Source organism: Vigna unguiculata, chromosome 1, assembly GCF_037176805.1.
Source record: "Vigna unguiculata cultivar grain cowpea cultivar isolate G323 ecotype 2 chromosome 1, ASM3717680v1, whole genome shotgun sequence".
Lineage (NCBI taxonomy): Eukaryota > Viridiplantae > Streptophyta > Magnoliopsida > Fabales > Fabaceae > Vigna > Vigna unguiculata.
In genome coordinates, this window is record NC_140792.1 from 25,123,931 (window position 1) to 25,148,081 (window position 24,151).

Below are 24,151 nucleotides of genomic sequence, written 5' to 3' on the forward strand. Positions count from 1 at the left end.
CCTTTATATATGATGATAAAATTGTTAACTTTTGAAATTAAGTTTGGGGTTTAACTTTGTTTAATAATAAAACTAAAAAAAAACTTATTTAAAAATATTTCTACAAATATTTAATAAAAATGTCAATTTTATTAAGAATATCATCATAAGTTGTATACGAAGATTAAATTGAGTCTCAATCTACGGAGGACAATATTGCTTCATTTTTACAAAAATGGGACTAAATTGAAACTAAAAACAAATATAGGGACCAAATTGAGTCACTTTGACACGTGGTACAACTGTGAAGTGACACGTGTCAAAAATTAAAAAAAAATTCAAAAAAAATTCAAAAAAAATTCAAAAATTCAAAAATATTAAAAAAATTCAAAAAATATTAAAAAATTAAAAAAAAAAACCAGAAATTGACACGTGGCGTTGACTTACCACCGTCTGGTCAAAGTTAACGGTGAGGACCAAATTGAGTCATTTTTAAGAAAATGAGGATCAAATTGAGACAACGAAAAACTTGAGGACCAAAATAAAATTTCATGACAAATAGAGGGACAAAAAAGTAATTTAACCTATATCTTTCCAACAATTATAAGAAATTCAACTTTTAGAGCACTAAATATAACTTATGCAAGATTGAAATGTTAAAGTGAGTTTGATTACGAAAATTAAAGAAAGAAGTCTACAATTAAAGCAAGTAAACCCACCAAAATAAATGAAACTCCAACTATGAAGAAATAAGATTTTAAAAGAAAACTATAATATATCAATTTTATTATATAATTATAAATTTATTATTTTATACGCAAAGAACGATTAGCCACAAAACATATTAAAATTTATAAAGGAAATTATTTTATATTATTTTTACATTTTGTAAAAAATAAAATAATATTTTTTAATATTACATATAATTTTAATTTGTTTTAATCAGTAATTCTTAATAATTCTAGGAATAAAGCTTACTGGAATGGAAGAACATATATAGAAAGGTACCCTTACAGAAGAAAAGGTTACAGAGGCTTTATTGAAAGAGTTAAAATAAATGATATCGAATGGCCAAGAGTTTCTTTTCAAATATAACTAACTATTCAAAATTCTATACAACTCTTATATTTTTTAGTGTAACATCCCAATTAAATAGATAAATCCAATTTAATAAAACGCCACATACTTAAATATCCAGAGAGCACGAAAATTTGGATATGAAGGTACACAGTACCCCAAACCTGATCATAACAAAAGAAAAGGGACACCACACTGCCTAACTTAAATACAATAGTTCTAAAGGTGGTACAAGGTCCTGTCCAGGAGAAGAGAATCATAAACTATTAAATCTCCTTCAGTTGTAGGCTCCATAGTGAGCCCAATACCCATCCATAACCATCAAGCTGCAACATCTCTACTATCATTACCACTGCCAGGGGTTCTCACATATGCTCACATCAATAAAATTGATGATCATCGCAATGGAGAAAGCCACACACAACATACAAGCAAACTAAATGGTAAGCTAGTGTAAAAGATCCTTATATCATAACACTCAACATGTAAGTTCAAAAATCAAACATAAATAACAGACATCCACACATGTTATACCCAAACCACTTGAGACTCTTAGACTTGACTATTCGGATACGTACAATGAGGCACCACCACCAGACTGTGGAATTACGTCCTAGCGGTGAGGCACCACCACGAGGCCTTCGTGGGATTACGTCCATACATGAGGCACCACCACGAGGCCTTCGTGGAATTACGTCCTGGCCTTCAGGCACCACCACAATACCTTCGTGGAATTATGTCCATACATGAGGCACCACCATGAACTCTCACCCCGGGTTCATGGAATTAAGTCCAATAGATGAGGCACCACCATTGACTCCCACTAAGAGGGTCCATGGAATTACGTCCATATGATGAGGCAGCACCATAAGCGCCCACTATGAGAGTCATGGAATTACGTCCTACACATAACTTGTCCATGTTTCACCAAATCAATCATAGAGTTTTCATGCATATCAATCTCATGCTAATATATATAAATAACCAACTATCCAAACATATATTATACCAAACACATCGACTTCCAACCCCAATTATATCATATAGAGTGTATATGGCCTCATAACTTCAACGGTTTAAAGCACACCTCATCCAATCACATGAAACATACACATACACATTTAACCTTGTCAATCTCGCTCAAGCTATAGAGCTCTCGCTCAGGCAAGAGGAACCCCTCACTCAAGCTACCTGCTCTCGCTTGGGCGAGACTGCGAACAAAGGGCAAGTCGAGGCCTCGCTCAAGCTAGCCTAACTTGCTCAGGCGAGACTACTCTCGCTTAGGCGAGTGGACTTCGTCTAGGCGATCCCTCGAATCAAAGAGAATGGTGGTTAAAGTTGTTCTCGCTCAAGCGAGAGCTACTCGCTTAGGCGAAAGCTTTTCATTTTGAGCGACCAATAGCTCGCCTGGGCGAGATCAGCAGAACCTCCCATACTCTTACGCGTGCCAAGCCAGAAAAATCATCCAAACAACACCAGCAATGCATTTTCATACCACAGACATCGTGAATCAAGTCTCCATAACATAAACAGACCAACCATGCGAAAATGACTTAAAATAATGAAATCCTAGCTTCCCTTACCTAGAATTAGCTAGAAAAAGGGACTCCGACACCCAACAGTTGAGCATAGTAGCTCTAAGAGCAGGTTCAAGAGCTGAAACAGTAGAACAATTTTAAAATGAGCTCACCATAACAAAACCCTAGTTGGAAAATCGTGGAAGAGAAGACTGAATGGAAGAGTACAAGTTGAAAATGACTTATGTGGAGTAAGAGGATGAGTTTGAGCTAACTTGACAAAAACTCAGAGCTAAACCCTAGCAGAGCCTTCTGCAAGGAGAAAATAGTGTTTGAGAAAGGGAATGCTTGCAAATGAGTGCAGAATGGAGAACCTTGGCTGCTTTAGGAGCCTTGACACCCTATAGGCCAACCTTTAGGCCCATCTGCTTAGGATAGGCCCTTAAAATGAGACAGGAAAAATAACAAGTCTTACATATTTAGAACATTGACTACTTCCTTTAGCTAGCTCTATTATTTCTTCTACAAATAGTTAAGTAAATTATTTTTCTATACCATTTCTTACTTACGTTTCTTTAGTCAGTTTTATATTTTCTATCAAATAATTAAGTACAATTATTGTCTTATACCATGTATGTGAAGTAGGATCAAAAGGCCTAAAAAAATTAACTCACCAAATCTTATGAAATATATGTTAATCAAGTTGTACGTCGTTTTTTAATTAGAAGTGTCGTGCATTTAAAAGGAAAACACCACCAATTTCAGTAATGTATTCACGAGGTACCAAAGTTTCATTTTAACATTTTTTTCCAATCACATAATATTAACTGGAAATGTTTTTCTAAAAAAATCGTAAAAAGGTGGAGAAAAAATTTAGTAAAATTTTATAGCACACTGCACAACCCTTAAATTTAGGGTAGGTTTAATGACTTATACAGCATAACTCTTCTCAAACCTAATTTGACTTATTATACCACGTTCTAAATGTACTGTTACTACATGCAGTGTCCTTTCTTTTTAATGCCATATGTTAATTTTAAGGGATACAATTTTATTACAGTTAACAATTAAATATAAATTTAGTAAATAAATAATTATACTTTATTTATAATTTAATAAAAAAATTTAAAATACAAAATGCAAATATGACCGTTGTCGTCATTTTAAATTTTAATTATTTTCACCTCCAACCGCACTAAATAAGAAGATAACCCAGACAAATTGTGTTGAATCACTAATTCATATCATTAGACAAGTAATTGAGATTAAAATGGACTTTTATTAATCTGTAAACAAAAATAAACTTTGTAATCTTTAACAATTTCAGATTAGAAATAAGAAGGTATATGTATATGAGGTGCTTAGCAAAAAAGATATTGAATTTAATGAGAGTTTGTCAAACAACCCTGCGACCACCCCCAGGTCACTACCATTAATCACGCTCTGATCACAGAACAGATCCTATTCAAGTAAGGTCGTGACCAGATCAATTGTGAAAATTTCAGCTCGATCTGACGGTTAATGAAGCAGGAAATTGATCTAGTGTACTTAACTAATTGTGCACCTTCCATTTACTATTTCTGATTCGAAATGGTTTTCAGAGAATTCAAAATTGATACCCAATCACTCAAGACACAAATCCAAACATTTCCCCAAATCAAGACGAAACATAGATCAAAATCAAACAGTTCAACATACAACTCATCAATTCAACAAATCATATTAAATAATTCAACACACGACTCATCAATTCAAGAAACCATATCAAACATTTCCACATACAATTCATCAATTCAATAAACCACATCACAATTAATTGTCAAGATGGTCAATTCAACAGAAAATTAGTTTCTCTTATCGGTCAAAGCGGATCCACAAACCCAAACAACTCTAAGAACAACAAAACACATCTAACTCCACAGGATGATCTACCTACACATAGAAACAGTACAAGAACGATCAGGACATATTGTTATGATCAGTAATCAGAATAATCAGAAGAGACTCATATAGAAGATGAAAGCATCACATGCAAGTAGAAAAAGCCTCACAAGCAACAAAAACAAAAGCAGACCAAGAAAATGGTTGAAACTTAACTTATGTGAACGAAGAAACTGATCGGTCCAAATTGAAGAGCTCATCGCGAAGATCACTTCTACGGTCTCAGATCTTCAATTAGGCAAATAGGTGAGGAGAACCCTTAGAAAGAAGTCATAAAACTCTAGAAAAGTGATTTCTAGAGAGAATTTTTTTTAAACATAATGAAACTCGTTTATAACAATTTTTGTTATACTAAAACCTTTTAATATTAAAATAATCGAGTCTCACTGTTTTTAAACCAATGTAACACCCAAAATTTCAGCTCAAAAACTTTAAGTCATTACTTAATAAAATCAATACTCAAAATGCCATACATGTCTATATAGAATAAGTTTAAAGACTATTACAATCCTTTAACATTGTATTTCAAAATGACTTTTCCTAAGCATCCCAAAGTACTTCAAAATATCATAAGTATGTTTGATATAGTTTTTTCAAAAGAAAAACAAATACTTCATCTTTTGAACTAATCATTATTTTAAACTATCAGTGACTGGCTCTAGCTCTTGAGCTATTGACCCCATCTGTTCTTATCTCTGCTCACGTATTTACACACGATCATCACAAAAAAGAGAGAAAGAAAACTAGCAACACAAGGAAAGAAAAGAAAAAGGGTAAGCTAATGCATTTAAAAGAAGAGGAAAAAAACATTAATTGGATAAAACAAAATAACATACAAAAATATTAAATATTTTATAGTGACAACACCCAAAAACAAACTCAGTGGTTTACAATTAGGCTTTTACAGAAATTACTACTTGTAAGAACCTAGAAAATAGTGGTAGTATTTTAGATAATGAGATCTTATTATTATTATTTTAATAATAAAAAGCTTATATGTAAATAGGAATTTCATAAAAGGATTTCATTACCTCAAAACACTCTATCTCTCTAGAAAACCTTTTCTAGGAGCTCTCTCCCTTCTTTCTACCATATCTCATCATATTTTCATTTGTTTGACGATCAAAGACTACTAGAGAGATCCCTACGACGTACTCTCTGATTCTGTCTAATCAGTTTCCTCCACAAAGTAAGTTGATTTTCTGCCCTTTTCTCTGTTAATTCTTCTTAGGGATACATGTGATGATTGAGGAGTCACAAGTGAATTTTGATCGTTCCTTATGAGTCTCTACCGATCAATGGTTCTATTTTTGTGTCCTAATCATGTTTGTGTTGTTTTTAGGTTGAGTTATACGTTCGACAACTAAAAAGGGGGGTTTTTCATTCTTTTACAACTTTAGAATTTTCATAATTATGCATAATTATGATATATAGAATTATACATCGTTGGGCGAGTTGGATTCACTAGGCGAGCAACAAAACCAGGAGATACCTTATTCAAGAGTCGCTGGGCGAACAAGAGCTCACTATGCAAATTATGGAGTAAGGGTTCCCTATTTTGAGGGTCGCTGGACGAGTCCCACTAGCTGGGCGAATTATGGGTGAATTCCCTGGAATCTCGGTGATAAACTCGTTGGGCGATCAATGTCTCGTTTGTCAAGAGTGTACCTCTCGCCCAACAAGGAGATGTGCTCGCTGAGAGAGTGGATCAAGACTTGGATCCAAGGTTCCTCTTTCATTCTAGAGTATGTGGTTTGTTTAAATTTGATATTCAATACTAATTGAAATACTGTATATCTGTGTATGCATCTGCAAGTGTGGTGTGAGAGATGATTTCTAGAATTTCAAGGGAAGTTCTAAGCAATGGTAATTTAGTGTATGCAACGACATAAGGATTCATTATTGGTTGGTATCCTTTCTCTAATAACTACTCATACTCAAGCAGAGTAGAGTAAGTTATGTAGTGAAGAGAAGAAGGAGATCCTAGCCACTGTACTCGATCAAGTCCTAGGCGTGAAAGGGATTTACCTTGTGAGTGGTTGGGTGATAACCCCTTGACGCCAAACTTTACAGAGTTTGGGAACCACACACAGGTGCAGGCCGCTAGGGGATTCGATGTCCATTGCATGTATTCCGATAATGGAGTCAGTGTCATGTGTTGTTATGATAGAATTAGTTTATAATGTAATTTGATTTTTTATGAAGTTTATGACCTGATTTTGGTTTACCAAAATAACTCTTTTTCATATTAGCTTACCCTATGTTTTTTGTGTTGTTATGTTTGTTTACTTCTTTTGAAATGATCACTAAAATGTGAGCATAGTGGATTTCAGGTGAGGATACTCCCATTTTGGGAAATAGTGGAGCTTTGGATAGGATTCTGACATGTTGTTTGGTAGTTTTGTTTTAAGAGATAGCATACTCTTAAACAACTTCAACTTTAGTCTTTATATAATTATATTGCTATGATTGTGGGATGACTATACTAATATTTTTATATCAGTCTTTCACTATCTGCTTTGGTCTATCATCATATATAATACTTTATTTAGTATTTTAAAACTATTAAATGGGATGTTACACTACTAAAGTTTCACTCATCATTACAAAAAACTAGCACATCCAACTCCTATCACAATTCTACTCACACACGTTACTTCCGGAAGATTAATGTACTGAACGAACTCGTGAGACATTGCACTTGTCATACTTACTCACGAGTCACTCAAAAGCTACCAAGGAATTAAGATGAAACAAAATCTAAATTAACAAGTCATGACAAGGTTAACTTCACTAGCTTTTTAAGTATGATCATATTTCATATCATATTGTCTGTCATGTATTAAACATGATAATTTATTAGTATAGATTTTGTTGTGTCATTCCTTTTCTTTACCTTTTTAGTCCATCTTTTATCAATTTAAATGTATTCATAAAGGTTTTACACATGTAAAATCGTAATTTTATAAATATTTAAGTTATTCATACGGTTAAATATAGAAAATGAGTAAAATAAATAAATGAGATTCAGTTAGATTGTTAATCTAGATGATGAAATCTTTAACATTTCATAAATAAGTTAATAATCACTTCATAAAATAAATAAATAAAATATTTACATAATTAAAAATAAATTAAATAAAACAAATATATAAATATAAAAGATAAATAAAATATTGTAACTATAAATAATAAAAATAATATTTAAAAAAAAATATAAGTAAATAAAATAATATATAATTTAAAATAAATAAAAATTAAATAATGCAACATGAGTTTTCCAATATTAATGTAAGAATAGTTTAACCTCACTCCATATCTTATAAGGAAAAGTTAAATAAGTAACACTTTAAAAATTCATTTAAATAATTAAAATTTGGATTTCTTTATCCATATTTTCTTTTTTTCTTTTGTCATTTTTTTTTCTTATTTGACGTTATCTTTGCTTTCATGATTAAACTTACTTTAAATTTTTATCTCTGATTTTTTTTATTCATTTTTACTAATCAAAATCTTTTAAATATATATATATATATATATATATATATATATATATATATATATATATATATATATATATATATTTAAACAAAAGTTTTTTGAATGCATGTTAAAAAATTCAATTTTAAATCTATAAATAAAATTTATAACACTTATATTCTAATTTATAAAATTAGATTTATATCCATAATTTCTATATATAAATACCAAAATAATGAAACAAATTAAAGTTATATACCAATTTATAAAATTAGATTTATATCCATAATTTTTATATATAAATACCAAAATAATGAAACAAATTAAAGTTTAGAGAAATAATAGTATTTTTAAAATGAAACCTCTATAAACATCTTTTCTACTTATAAACTTTGTTTAATAATGATATATTTAAATTTCATTTTAGATAGATCACCTCGACAATTCTCTAAATTCTTACATTTTTTAATCAATCTCACTAATATCGATAACAAAAACAAAAAAAGAAAAAGTAAAATAAAAAGAAAGTTTTATTTCTCGATTTTGAAAGAACGAAGTTACATATTTCCAAGAATAAGTAAAATTTCTTAAATAAAATATCTTTTAAAATAATATTTTCTGTAAAAAGGGTTTTCATAATGAGACGACAATATAATATTGATAAACGAATAAATAAGATTTCATTTAATTAAAAAGTAACTAGAATAGTTTATTTTTCATCTTAACCTTCCATTTTACAATAAATTGAATTAAATAATAAATTCATTTAATGTTTCCTCAAAAATATCCTTAATATTTCATTACAAATTCTCGATCTTTTTCTTTATTAATATATATCTAATAATTATTTTTATAAAGACAAAATAGTAGACCCAAAATGTTTCTAATTCAAAACCAGACGTTCCACACAAAAATTTGGTTACTTTATCTGATTAAAAGTATTATTCATATATTAATTAGTTTTTAAATAATCTAAAATTGAAATTGTAAAATAAACATTGAACGTTTTAGAGGAGATGAGAAAGTAAATGAAGTTATGAAAAAAATTCGTATAATGAAAAGGAGAAAATGTAAAAAAGAATTTGAGTGGGAGTCTGTCAGACAACCCTGTAACCATCCCAGGTCTAATGACTGGGAACGATCCTCTACAGCCAAAGATGAGCCCAGTCCAGAGAATAAGCCCATCCAACCATTAATCACGCTCTGATCACAGGGTCATAGTTCATCCACCAGACTTCAGTTCCTGTCTCCTTAGAACTTAAGGATACAGAGGTACAAGCCTATAGAACAGATCCTGTTCAAGTAAGGTCGTGACTAGATGTATGAAGTCCGGCTTTATAAACATGTTCACTTTCCAAAACTCTTTCGATATGGGACTATAGTACCTGTTGGGACTTGCAATCTGAAGATGCTTTGGATGAGGTTATTTATTTTGATTGTGAAAAGTTGAAAGGAAATATGTTGGAAAGGAGATGGATTTATTTGTTGCATCTGGCGCCAGACGTGATGTTGAAACTACATCCATTATTTGTTCAAACATACCATTGAATAGAGACAGGAATTCCCTGTAAAATGAAGAAAATAAAAACAAACCTGAACTGAAACTTCATAAAAGGAACTCGGAAGAAAGAAGAAAATAAAAACAAACCTGAACTGAAACTTCATAAAAGGAACTCGGAAGAAAGAAAAAAAAATTTGTACCATTTCTCGATTTGTGCGTGTCATCCTTGCGCAGGGGCCATGCTAATCTTCTCTGTATTGTTCCGTTATAAAGATTGAGCTTTTGCAGTAATTATACGGTGTGGGACTCTAACGGGGCAGTAAGTGAAAGGAAATCAGTGTAGAGGAAGACGTAAAGGATTGAGTGCAGAGAGAGATATTCTTTAATGTATTTTTGGAACACAACAATAAGTTAAAACAAGATTTCACTGTAAACACTACTAACTTAGCTGCCTCATCATTACTCTCTGTCTTTTCCTTTTCATTTCACATTCTTTTATTTACTTACTCTTAATTACTTTTTCTCTTTGTATATGTATTAAAACATATTTTTTTATTTTTTCAGATGTTAATTACAAGAAGATGATGGTTAAAGCATCGCAGACTAAATAAAGTGAAAAGATAGAATTGTGAAGTTTGAAGAAAAGGTCACAGAGGACAGTAATCAATAGGTCTATGGACAGTAATCAATACGTCAAAATCAATTTTTACATTTATATTTAAATTTTAAATAAACATACTTCATCAATATAATTTTAATTCATAAAATTTTATTTATTTAATTTTAATCTTAAAATATAAATATAAACATTTTAATATAAATTAAAAATATTTAATAGAAAATGTATAACTTCGTCAGTTATTTTAATTCAAAATTACATTTTATTTTGCTGTGCGGGAGTCAACTGTCATTTTAAGGCTTCAAATATAATTTACTAAATGTAATAAAGTTTCTCAACTCCACAGTTCGACCTAAATTTTAGATTGTTAAAAAATTAATTAAAATATAAATAAATCCTATAGAAGTTAATACTTTTAATAAAATAAGACCATTTTTTACTGTGAATGTGTATTTTTTAATTGAGAACAGTTCCATTCTACTGTATTATGTTTTATATCCAAATAACTTTTAAATAAATATTAATGAAGAGAAAAGAAAAAATATTATAAAAAACCTATTATAGACCTATGCATGTGTTTTTACATTTTTTTATTTTTATGATAATAAAAAATAATAAAATTATTATTTTTATTACGATTATTATGATCTTTAAATTATTATTTTTTAATTTTAATATAGATAAATTTTATTTATTTCAAAATAAAATAGACGAGAAAGAATTAAATGTATTTATTTGACGTCTCTCCCTCTATTTTATTTTTTCATTTACTAATATGTTTATAAAAGTTTAGCATAAAATTCTACAAATAATATATATTTTTATATTTTATAGTACTGCATGCGTTTTATATTTACACTATTTAGTACATATTATATTTTTTATATTAAAAAAAAAGTATTATTTAACTACATTTTTTTTCCTATATACTAGCTTCTAAACATTTGTAGGAAAGAGGTTATGGATAAATTTTTTTTGGATTATTGGGGATAGATAAAAAGTGACTCCAATTTATTCTTCAAGGATAATCGATGCATTTGGTATAATATCCCGGTCGGATATTACTAATTTAAATAAAATAAAGTAAATTGATATTAAATATGTTATTATTTTTCAAAGTTCTTTTCCAAAACGCAGAAAATTAAAACCCTAATAAAATGTCTCGAAATTCAAAACCATAAAATAAACTCCAAATTTACATAATTCAAAATTGATTAACTAAATGTTTACAAAATAGTTAAATATAGTTTATAAAACTTTCCAAGTTTTCCCCTTTCCGACTCTAAGCGTCACTAGCTCCACCTAAAACAACACACATAGAAAGGGTGAGCTCATGTAACAATATAAACGTATAATTTAATAAATAGAGTTCACCCCCAAATTACTTTATTTCAGCCAATGCTTAAAAAAAGAAACCTTACTGCTCTAAGGTTTCCAACCTACAATTTCTTGACCATAGACCCAGGATATATATGTTTCCACGAACCTGTCCGCTCGTGGTCCCGCTCTACGAACCTCCCCGCTCGTAGTCCACCTCCTCGCCCGTAGTCCAACACACGTGATCCCACAACTACGAATCTCCCCGTTCGCAGCAACCCTCAAGTGTGAGCACGGAACATACGAACCTCCTCGCTCGTATCCTCACACGAGAGCATCATAATATGAACCTCCCCGCTCATATTATCACGTGCTCACCACTAGCCATGAACATACCCTCTCTTGACACAATCAAACACCTCCTAGTCCAAGTCCACATTGCAACACATTAAAACGAAATTAAGAAAAACACAATGCCCTATACAAGATACACACTTAAGTTGGTCTTAGGGATTCCAATGCTTGCACGAACCTGCTTGCTCGTGGTCCAACTCTACGGACCTCCCCGTCTGTAGTTCAACACGCATGATGCATCCAGCTACGAACCTCCTTGCTCGCAGCAACTCTCAAGTGTGAGCACGGAGGTTTATCATACCTCCAACTAGAATAATCAAATCTTTTTATCATAAGTTTTATTTTGATATGAAATCATATAATTGTATAAATAAATAAATGAGATCAGTGCATAACTAAAAATAAGTATTATAAATAAATAGGACCAGTATGTGATTGATATAAATATAAATAAATAAATAAAAGTACATATAAATTGAATAAATAGGACCAATGCACATTTGAAGATGAATATAAATAAATAAATAAGAGCGGGAACTAAATATAAATTAGAATGATATTAGGGACACCTCACTTAAGGTAAATATAGAAATAAAAATAATTATGAAAAACTAATAAAATTAAAAACATAAAATGATAGATGTATTCTCCCCTTACTTTAATTACTTAAGAATGATTTTTCTTTAAAAAATAAAAATAAACGATTCTACAAAATATTTTATTTTACATCCAACAAGGATTAACCTCACTCTTACGTACATGAAGGACCACATAGTTCTAAATCAGAACAACGCTATTTAAGTGAAAATAACTGACTATAAATATAAATTAAGATAAGTGCATAACAAGAGATAAATATAAATCAATCGAGTATGTAATTGAAGATAAATAAAAATTAGAATTATTTTAACTACTATAAATTTATAAAAATAATTATAAATAAATAATAAAATAAAAAATAAAATAATGTATCTAGTTCCCGTACCTTAGTTATTATGGAAGATAAACCAATGTTGATTGAGATTTTGATGGTATATTTTGTTTTCTTCGTTGCTATTTTGCACTCACACCACCTATCATTTCTCTTTCTTTCTTTTCTTATACGAGATGAACTTACCGCACCAAATATCTCTTGTTTTTTTTTTTTACTTTCTATCTCTTTTCACATTTTTATTCCATTCACCTCTCTCACACCTTATCTATAACGATTAGCGTGATCATTACTTTTAGTTTAAATTTAACTATATTTTGATAACACTATTTCTTTAAGTTAGTTTTTGACATTTGGTTCTAGATTTGTTTTAGAGATAAGGTTTGTAGTTTTCTATGTGCAATCTTATCTCACTTCCTTTTTCTTTTATAATTTATATAAATTAATAAATATGTTAAAATAAATTTGTAGTATATGTATACAATATTATTAATTTATGTTTCTTATACATTGAATTCTTTTATAACAATCGAAACTATATGTTATTATTTGAAGTTGTTAGGCTTTAATTTAAAATATATTACTTTTGTAATACTTATATTAAATAACTGATACATAATAGCTGTATCACACCTAGCCAACTCAACCAAATAGTAATAAAACGACACATATATGCCAAAGCAGTCAAGTAGTCAACCTAAGTTGAGTTGGCCTGAGCCTTACCGGCTTAAACCGGTAACCTTAACGACTAGAGGGACAACCTGCACAAGACGACACATGACCAACGTAAACAGCCAAGGAAAGTAGTCGGCCTAGGCCGGTTACTCCAATATACGTAAATCCAAGCCCTCCTATTGGTTCAATGAGTCCTCCTAAGGGCCTGGGTTAGGGCCCAGACCCACTTACAGCCCAAACTAAATCCCAACCCAAGGTCCGACCCATGGCATAATCAAACATAATTAATGCTCTATAAATACACATGGACCCCAATAATTAAAGGTACACATTCATTACTTCATTAATCACTGATTTGACTTTTTAAGAGCTTTGACTTACTTGAATTTCGAAGTCCCTTCTGCAGGTAACCCCTCCTGGGTTCAAGCTGACATGTATCAACCAGGAAGAAGCCAACTAAGAAGATAGCGGACTACATAGGTAAGGTGACGCTTGTGCCTAACTTATCTTATTTGTTCTCTGCAAGAACAATAACTAAACGTGCAGTATAAACTCATTATTAGTTAATTAGTCTTGACTCCCTCTATATTTATAATTGTCATATTTATATGTTTATAAATTATTATGATAAATATATTGTTCTTTGTAATAATAAAAAATTTATTTTTCAAAAATAAAATATATATATATATATATATATATATATATTAAAAATATTTATAAGTAATATAATAAATTATTTATTGAAATTATTGTATTGAACTTTTATTTTTATTATTATTATTTTTGGACGTTACATTTATTGTTTAACCAATCTCAACCGGTTAGTACGACTATATTTCTATTTTATTTAGTATATTATTAATTCTAATAATACATAAAGAAATTGAATAAATATATGTAATTTTGAATAAATTTTATTGTGGGAAGTCACCTCATGCATGTTTTCTTTTTCGTTTTTCTTACACTTCTGAAATAATTATAATGATTATTTTATTGGAAAACAAATAAAAAGCAAGATGGTATAGGTTGTGATATTTCTTAAGTTTAAGAATGAAGGTGGATTTTCAATATTTTCATTACTTTAATACATTTTATAATCATTTAAAAGAGATTTCTAAAACATCTGACATTAGGAAAAATCTTTAAAATAAATTAACTTATTATTTATGTAAATATACCTTTTTAGTTATGTTCTCATAAATGTTATTTTTAACCATTTAATAAGATGGAATTTTGCCATGGATAGACTTCTAAATATATTTTCTTTAAAAAGGAGAAACTTGAAAACAAGAGGTGATATATAGGAAAAAAATCTAAACAAGTCAAATTGTAACGTCCCATTTAATCACTAAACAAAATTAAAAAAAACATCGCACGCGGATAAGTCAATAGCGCAGTCCTGAGGTCTCATACACAGCCCCTATAAGTTCTAGGCACACCACGATGCCAAAGGAACAAGATAAAAGTCTACAGAAGGAATAGAGTATTAAAGAGTCAAACAATACATGGGCCCTAGCCCTAACAAAGCCAAAGAAACGTGAAGTCCAGTCCAAAAGACTATGCAGCGGGGTCGCCATTTCCTTGCTGACCGCGGGAACCTCGCCCATCTGCTTCCATCAATCAAATTGATGATCATCGCAAGAAAGAAGAACCACATACAAGACAACCATACAACAAATAGGGTAAGCTAGAGCCAATAGTATTTTCATCATGCAATCAAATATACTTTCACCATCCCATATCCATACAACAAATAACATGTTATGACTTTTCAATCAATAAACTACGACTCGACTCGACTCATCCGGATACGTATAACTTGGTCGGATTCAGCGGATGCTCGCGCTTGTGGTGGATACCTCTGCTCACCCCCGAGCTGCTCACCCCCGAGCTATGTGTTACAAGTGTTACGATGGATCAATTTTCCCTCACCACAAGGTTAGCCCTTAATGAATTTCAGGCCTCCTGCTACTCTCACCACAGGAGTCAGTCCGCTCTAGGTGAGACTAACTGACTCCTCAGAGTGTTAGGATGCAACCTTACCTAGTTATACAAATGGGGCACCACCATGAACACCCACTAACAGGGGCCATGGAATTACGTCCCGACCACTGAAGCGCGACCCTGAAAATCTCACCTAGAGACCCCAAGAGATTATGCACTGACACAGACAAAAATACGATTATACAGTCAAATGATATTCACCATGCAAAGATACATTCGTTATGTCAACCTTTAATGTCGTTACCTTTCACATTTCCGGGTCCAACCCATTCCAACTCATCATAATCCATCCATGCACATAGAATCCAACTCATCTCATTTTCATGCCACTTTAACAATACCCATCTCATTCAATTCACATGCCAATTTTCATACCAAACCCATCATCTACAATTCATGAATCATACCAAACTTACTTAGTACTCCAGTACATACATATTTCTCATCATAACATTCATACTCAACCAATATCAATCATCCAAGAACCAACAAGCATCCAAACAACACCCTGTCTCGTCCAGCCCCTCGCTCAGGCTGAAGGGTCTCGCTCAGGCGAGACGTGCTCGCTCAGGCGAGCCCCCTTCGCCTAGGCGAGGGCTCGAGAAATGGAGCAGAAACACACGCGGGATCTCGCTTGGGCGAGACCCCTCTCGCCTGGGCGAGATGCTCGCTCACTCAAAAATCAATGTGGGTCGCCTGGGCGACCCTTCGTGGCAAAACATTTAGGCGAGCCCCTGTTAACCTCGCCTAGGCGAGGCATGCCCGCTTAGGCGAGTTTAACAGTCCTCGCCACTGTTTTCTCCTGCAGTGGACAACATAACATACCAAACAATGATCCAATCATCTTATACATCCATAACAGTGCTCAAAATACAATCAAACGCAAGACCAACACCAATAACCACAAACATCTTAAACATTTTGGAGGGTTCTAGCTTCCCTTACCTGGAAAGGGATTAAGGAAACTTTGGCAACCAAGCGTGAGAACACAGCGACTCAAGGAACGAACGAAGCGGCTGAAAGGATAGAGAAACAAAAGCACGAGATGGGTTACTTGAAAACCCTAACTGAAAGGAAAACGAAAAGGAACCATGGAGACGAGTATGGCTAGCAATAGTACTTACATGAAGTAGGAAACAACTTCGAGCTAGCTTGATGATGGCAGGAACCTAACCCTAACAGAGCTTTCTGTGAGAGGGAAAAAGAGATGACGGCTGAATCTGTGAAAATGAGAAAGTGGAAGTGTTAGGACATATTAGGGTTCAGTTCTATCACTTGGGCCAGCCCTAGGCCCAATTACAAGGTAGCCCTTTATTTTAGGGCAGAATTACACAAACAGGATTTTCATGGGCCTTACATTCCCTCCAACAACAAAATTTTCGACCTCAAAAATAAAGACTCACCAGGTAAACAGATGTGGATGTGATTTTCTCATGTCCTCCTCTAACTCCCAAGTCAAGTCACCCGTCCTCCGATCCCAGATGACTTTGACAAGACTGACGGTCTTTCCTCGACGTTCCTCAACCTTGGTATCCTCAAGAGCTATGGGCGGTACTTCCATTGTGAGATCTTCCCTAATCTGTATATCCTCGGCTTCCGACACGTGAGCCGGGTCGAACACATACTTCCTCAGCTGCGAGACATGAAACACTGGGTGAAGGTTTGCCAACTGCGGGGGTAAAGCTATCTCATAGGCCACTGGCCCAATTCTCCTCGTGATCTGATATGGGCCAAGGAATTTAGGAGAGAGTTTCCTTGAGCAGAGAGCCCTTCCCACACCGGTGGTTCGGGTCACCCTCAAGAACACATGATCGCCAGCTGCGAACTCCAAGGGCCTCCTCCTACGGTCTGCATAGGCCTTCTGCCTACTCTGAGAAGCATGCATCCTATTTCTCACCATCCTCACCTTCTCGGTGGTCTGCTCTAACAACTCTGGTCCAACCAACACCGCTTCTCCATCATGATACCAGTAGAGAGGAGTCCTACACCTCCTGCCATAAAGGGCCTCGTATGGCGCCATACCAATGCTCGCATGAAAGCTGTTGTTGTAGGTGAACTCTGTCAAAGGCAATACCTCATCCCAAGCACCCAGATGATCCAATATGCAAGTCCTCAACAAATCCTCTAATGACTGAATCGTTCTCTCAGACTGGCCATCGGTCTGAGGGTGATAGGCTGAGCTCATGGTCAACTTGGTCCCCAAAGCCTCCTGTAGGGTTTGCCAGAACCAGGATGTAAACCGTGGGTCTCTGTCGGAAACTATGCTCGAAGGTACTCCATACAACCTCACAATCTCCTTAACGTATAGCTGGGCCAACTTAGCCATGGACATCCTCAAGTTCATCGTCAAGAAATGTGCACTCTTGGTCAACCGATCCACTATCACCCAGATGGTGTCATGTCCTCTAAAAGTCTGTGGCAAATGGGTCACAAAGTCCATCGAGATGCTGTCCCATTTCCACATTGGTATCTCCAAAGGCTGTAGGATCCCACCGAACCTTTGATGCTCCACCTTCGCCTTCTGGCACGTCAAACATGCCGACACAAACTGAGCCACATCTTTCTTCATCCCTTGCCACCAGAAAGTTTCCTTAAGATCCTAGTACATATTAGTCATGCCAGGATGCAGACTAAGACGACTCTTATGTCCTTCCTCAAGAATTAACTGTTTTACCTCCGCATCATCGGGTATACATACTCTGCCCCGAAACCTCAATATGCCATCATCACTCAAAGCAAATTCTCTGACTTCCTCTGATCCAAGCTGTTCTCTGACCCTGTTCAGATTGACATCCAACAGCTGTCTCTCTCTAATCAAGTCCAAGAAGTCACTAGATATATCATTACTTAATTAATTGTAAATATTTTAATAATTTAAACGGGAACGGATATTATGACAGGGATATGTACATCCCATACCCATCCCCATACCCAATTAAAAAAATCGGAGATTACCCATACCCATACCCATACCAGTCAATACAGGGATTTCCCGTTAAAACGGAGACGAATTCGAACAATACCCACTGAAACGAGTTTATTTGCCATCTCTAATAAAAAAGTGTTCATAATGAGACGACAATATAATATTGATAAACGAATAAATAAGATTTCATTTAGTTCAAAAGTAACTAGAATAGTTTATTTTTCATCTTAACCTTCCATTTTACTATAAATTGAATTAAATAATGAATTCATTTAATGTTTCCTCAAAAATATCCTTAATATTTCATTGCAAATTCTCGATCTTTTTCTTTATTAATATATATCTAATAATTATTTTTATAAACTATCTTCATTTTGTCTACGACAAAATAGTAGACCCAAAATGTTTCTAATTCAAAACTAGACGTTCCACACAAAAATTTGGTTACTTTATCTGATTAAATTAAAAGTATTATTCATATATTAATTAGTTTTTAAATAATCTAAAATTGAAATTGTAAAATAAACATTGAACGTTTTAGAGGAGATGAGAAAGTAGATGAAGTTATGAACAAAACTAAACTTTCCAGTAACAAATAAAAAGAACAAATCGTATAATGGAAAGGAGGAAATGTAAAAAGTGTAAAATAAACATTGAACGTTTTAGAGGAGATGAGAAAGTAAATGAAGTTATGAACAAAACTAAAATTTCCAGTAACCAATTAAAGAAAAAAATTCGTATAATGAAAAGTAGAAAATGTAAAAAAGAATTTGAGCAGGAGTCTGTCAAACAACCTGTAACCATCTGAACCGATCCTATAAAACAGATCCTGTTCAAGTAAGGTCGTAACTAGATGTATGAAGTCCGGCTTTATAAACATGTTCACTTTCCAAAACTCTTTCGATATGGGACTATAGTACCTGTTGGGACTTGCAATCTGAAGATGCTTTGGATGAGGTTATTTATTTTGATTGTGAAAAGTTGAAAGGAAATATGTTGGAAAGGAGATGGATTTATTTGTTGCATCTGGCCCCAGACGTGATGTTGAAACTACATCCATTATTTGTTCAAACATACCACTGAATAGAGACAGGAATTCCCTGTAAAATGAAGAAAATAAAAACAAACCTGAACTGAAACTTCATAAAAGGAACTCGGAAGAAAGAAAAAAAAAATTTGGACCATTTCTCGATTTGTGCGTGTCATCCTTGCGCAGGGGCCATGCTAATCTTCTCTGTATCGTTCCAATTTTATCGGATGTCCCCGAAGAGACGAGCTTGCTTCTTGTTGCTTCCGTTATAAAGATTGAGCTTTTGCAGAAATTATACGGTGTGGGACTCTAGCGGAAGGAAGAGAAGTGGAAGGAAAGTAGAGTATGCAGAGTAACATGATCCAGAGGAAGTGTAAAGAATTTTGTTGTTACCTAAACTGAGCAGAGGAAGATATTTTTGAAACACAACAATAAGTAAAACAGGATTTCACTCTTAACACTGCTACCTTAGCTGCCCTCCTACCCTCCTAGCCTCTCATTACTCTGCTATTCACACTGCACCCTACTTTTCATTTCACGTTTTTCTATTTTCTTCTGCTGTCCTTATTTATTTTCTTTTACTATTATTTATTTACTTCATTTTGGTTTCATCTACTTTATCACCATTTATCATCTTTGGATTTTATATTATGGCAGTTATATTATTATAAATCACTGATTTCTTTTACAATATTTCTAATCTTCATTATATGTTTAAAATTAACTGTAAACCATAATTTATATAAAACTCACCCACTAATAATACATCAAATGAATTTTTATAAGTATCAGTACTATTTTTACTTTCTACAAGTTGTTTCTCGAAAAGAAATGAAAACATTGTTTCATGGGAAATACGTGTTTGACTTTATTTCAATACGTGTTTTATTTATTATAAAGTAATTTTTACAAGGTTTTTTAAACAATATATTTAAATCGGTTTTTATATTAGAGGTTTTTTTTTTTTCATTTTATATTGGGATCCTATAACAAGTGTTAAATCTCTGAGTTCTACTTCATATTCAAAATCCTCCGGAGATAGTGATTGCAGTTGTGATTGCTTATATTATCTATAACTATATATAAAGGGGATTCTCTCTTTTGTGTCCACATTTCATAATTCCAACTTTACCCTTTATAATTTAATTATTTATTAAATTTTTAAAATTTAACGGTTACTTTTACAAGTTTTTATAAAATTATTTACTTATCTCCTTTTTCTTTTTTTCTCTTACTATTCATCAATAGTTATTTTTCTCTTATTTTCTCCGTACATTTTATTTTATTTTTTATAAATATACTTTTATTTTGTTATTTTGTTTATTAAATTAATAACATTACAATATCATCAATTATTAATATAATTCAAAAAATGCGTACACACATGCGCGATAGCGCCTGTGTTTACACTAGTGTGTATTATGTGTATGCATGGATGAATTTGTTGTACATGATTTGCATGATTAAAATCTTTTACTTAAATTATTAGTCTTTTTCTTCTTTGATACACTAATTTATCCTTGCTTATTATCATGTTTCTTTTGCTATGATTGTGTGTGTACACGGGAGCAAACAATACCCGCAGGTTAGAATCCGATGATGAAGCTGCTTTGGAATAGATTAGGTGTGTACCGCTACCATTGTGTAGTGTGTTTTGTATTATACATTATTCCTCCATCTTTGTTTTGATAAATTTTGAATTTTTTTTTTTAGGATATATGACTATACTTGTGTGATTTGATACTTAATTATATCACTATACTTTTGTGATTTGATGCTTAATATTTCTAGCAATTTAAGGTGTTACATCATCTATGTCAATAAATACACAAATTTAAGGTGTTGGTCGCATGAGAAATATTATTCAAATTTTCCAAAACATTAAAAAAAATCAATAAAATCATCAAACATAAAGTGAGATGAAAATAAGTGTAAGCATTTGTAAAGCAACTCACCTTTTATTCAATCTCTTACAAAATTTTCTCCAATTTTTATGATATATATATTTCTTTAATTTAAAAAGATGTTATTTTTTTAAAGTGTGTTTAATCTATTTCAATTAATGTGTTATAATATTAAGTTAATTAAGATAATTTTCTCAAAGACTTTTTGGAAGAGTATATTTAAATATGTCTTAATATCAATTTCTAAATTTCTAAATGATATAGAAATATTAAAGGTATTTTCTCTTTGACGTTTAAAATTCTATCACAAATTTATCTTCAAAAGATATTTTGGAGAGTAGAAAGAAAAAAAAGTGTATTTAAATTATCTTTGACGTTATTCCTAAGTTGTGTGAGATTATTAAACGCATAGGATATAAAAAAAATTTGTAGTAGAAAAAATTAAAATAAGGATGTTAAATTAATTATGATAAAATTGTTGAACTTTTTTTAATTTGATTCAAAGAAAATTTATTTTATTTTAATTTATGTTTTAAAGTAAAATTTTATTTAAACATGTTAATTAGAGAAATTGGTTTTATTTGGATTGCTTGGAATTCTAAGAACAAACTTTATTTATTTCAGAATAAAAGAGAGAATGATTAGATGAGTCATGAATATTTTATTGTTTAAGTTGAAAAGTCTATAAATAAATAAAAATATTAAAATTTTACTATATAAAAACAACCATCTAACAATTTTTCTAATTTTTAGTTAAGTATTCATCATTTTCAAGATTCAAACTCATGGTAGTAGAACTAATAGACAATACTTGGTTTAGAGTACATTTCTTTTTATCCCCTCTTTCATTACCTTTTGTTTGGATAAGGAATTTTAATAATTTCAAGAAATTAAAATATATGGTATCTGAACTACTTGCAGTTGAATTTGCTTCATTTCCTAAATTGTTTGTTTGGATAAAATAATTGAAATATCTTCAATTTCAATTTTCTTGTTTGGATAAATAAAATTAATTTCTCTTTTAAGGCAAAATTATATTATAAAAATATTTTGCTTGATCTTTGGATTGGGCTGATTCAGCTCAATCTTTGGTCTACACAGTCTCATCTCGACCTTCGACCCAAACCAACTCATTTATACCATTGACCATGGTCAACTCCACTGATCCTTTGGCCCAAGCTGAATCGACTCGACTTTCAACACCAAAATTTGAGCTAAGTCAGTTTGAGTTGAATGGTCGAGAGGAAGGTCAAGTCAACTCAGGCATAATTTCTAGTTGAGTCAACCCTGACCAAAGGTCGAGACTAGTTAGTTTTAACTAAAGGTTGATACTAGTCGACCTTAGTCGAAGGTCGAAAAGAGTTGAACCTGACCAAAAGTCGAGACAAATTGACCTTGGTCAAAGATCAATACAAGTTGACCATCAAGATGAGTCAAATTGGGACAAAGGTTGAGAAGAGTCGATGCAAACCAAGGATCAAGCTGAATAGGCTTGAGTTAAAGGTTGAGCCTTAGGCCGAGCAAAGTCGACTAGGGCATAAAGTCTAGTTGAGTCGGTTTAGGCTAGATGTCGAGATGACTTGGTCCGGGACAAAGGTCGATATGAATTAACTTTTTGGACCTGTGGACCTTTTTCATCCTGACCAATGAGAAATTCTACAACATTTAGAATTTCAATTTCGTTCTTTTTTAATGAATTTCAAATTCTATTATTTTAATTATTTGAAATACCTTCTTAAAATTTCTCAATTTCAATTTTCTTTTAATTCTTTTATCCAAACAGGTAATTTTACTTCAAAGAATTTAAAATTCTCCAAATAAATGAACTACTCTTAAATTTTCTTATCCAAACACAACATTAGCTTATTTAAAAGAAGGATGGTTTACATCCCTAACATGTACGGGTATGTGTTGGTAAAAATGAATATATGTTAGTATAGAATCATAATAATATCTTCGGTTTAACACTCATAATTTTTTTTTGTGAATAACTAAACATTTTGTGTGAATCAATGATCGTTGGAATAGCTAGATCTTCAGATAAGAAAACTATTAATATTAGCTTTAGTAAATGAGTATGATGTAAATGTTTAAGTTGGTGAATAATTATTAAAAGTTTGTCCTTTAGTTGATATTAATATGGAAGAATTGGAAAATATTAGAGTTTGAAGAAAATTTTGATGAAATACTTGGAATAGATTTTTTTTTTACCTTGTTGAATTGATTAAACAATTATGCTTGTGTATTGGAAATTGTTGTTAAAAATGGGAGTTATGAAAATTGTCGTTGTTCTATGTCTTTACATTTGACTTAGACTTTAGAGATGAATTTGATATGATAAAAAGAAATTTTAATAGGTAATATTATTGTAAGAAGACTAAATTATTCCTAGAGTAAAAAATATCATTATTACTGTTAATATTATTAATTAATTTATGTATTATTAATATACATTTATTGATATTATTCTTATATTCTATTATTACTAACTTATATTACTATATTATTAATATTATTAACTTTTTATTATTATCATATAGATGTATTTATATTATTATTTTATTTTATTTTATTATTACTTTTTATTATTAATATTATTATTATTTTTACTATTAAGATATAAATTTATTTTTACAATTATCATATTTATTATTATTCTTATTATATTATATTATTTTTTTAACTTATATTACTATATTATTCATTTTTATTATTAATTTTATTAAATTTTTATTATTACCATATAAATATATTTAGGCTTAAATATACATTTGGTCCTTATTTTAGTTGTGTTTGTTCAATTTGGTCCTCATTTTCGTTTTATGTTCACTTTTATCAATTTGGTCATTTTTACTAACAATGTTTAAATAGTTAATGTTTTTGAACATTACAT

At 31.6% G+C, this 24,151-nt stretch overlaps 1 long non-coding RNA gene and 3 other non-coding genes across 4 annotated transcripts; all 4 read right to left on the reverse strand.

Moving 5' to 3' along the window:
• Nucleotides 1–9,085: 9,085 nt before the first annotated feature.
• On the reverse strand, nucleotides 9,086–9,306 carry LOC114165445 (small nucleolar RNA U3). The gene has a single exon (XR_003599710.2). It is a non-coding gene; the product is annotated as a small nucleolar RNA U3 (small nucleolar RNA).
• Nucleotides 9,086–9,833, reverse strand: LOC114180271 (uncharacterized). The gene is made up of 2 exons (XR_014995187.1): nucleotides 9,643–9,833; nucleotides 9,086–9,587 (listed from the first exon to the last, which is right to left on the reverse strand). It is a non-coding gene; the product is annotated as an uncharacterized LOC114180271 (long non-coding RNA).
• On the reverse strand, nucleotides 9,684–9,788 carry LOC114165541 (U6 spliceosomal RNA). The gene has a single exon (XR_003599729.2). It is a non-coding gene; the product is annotated as a U6 spliceosomal RNA (small nuclear RNA).
• A 9,661-nt stretch (nucleotides 9,834–19,494) lies between the features above and the next one.
• LOC114165495 (U6 spliceosomal RNA) lies at nucleotides 19,495–19,597 on the reverse strand. The gene has a single exon (XR_003599720.2). It is a non-coding gene; the product is annotated as a U6 spliceosomal RNA (small nuclear RNA).
• Nucleotides 19,598–24,151: the final 4,554 nt, after the last annotated feature.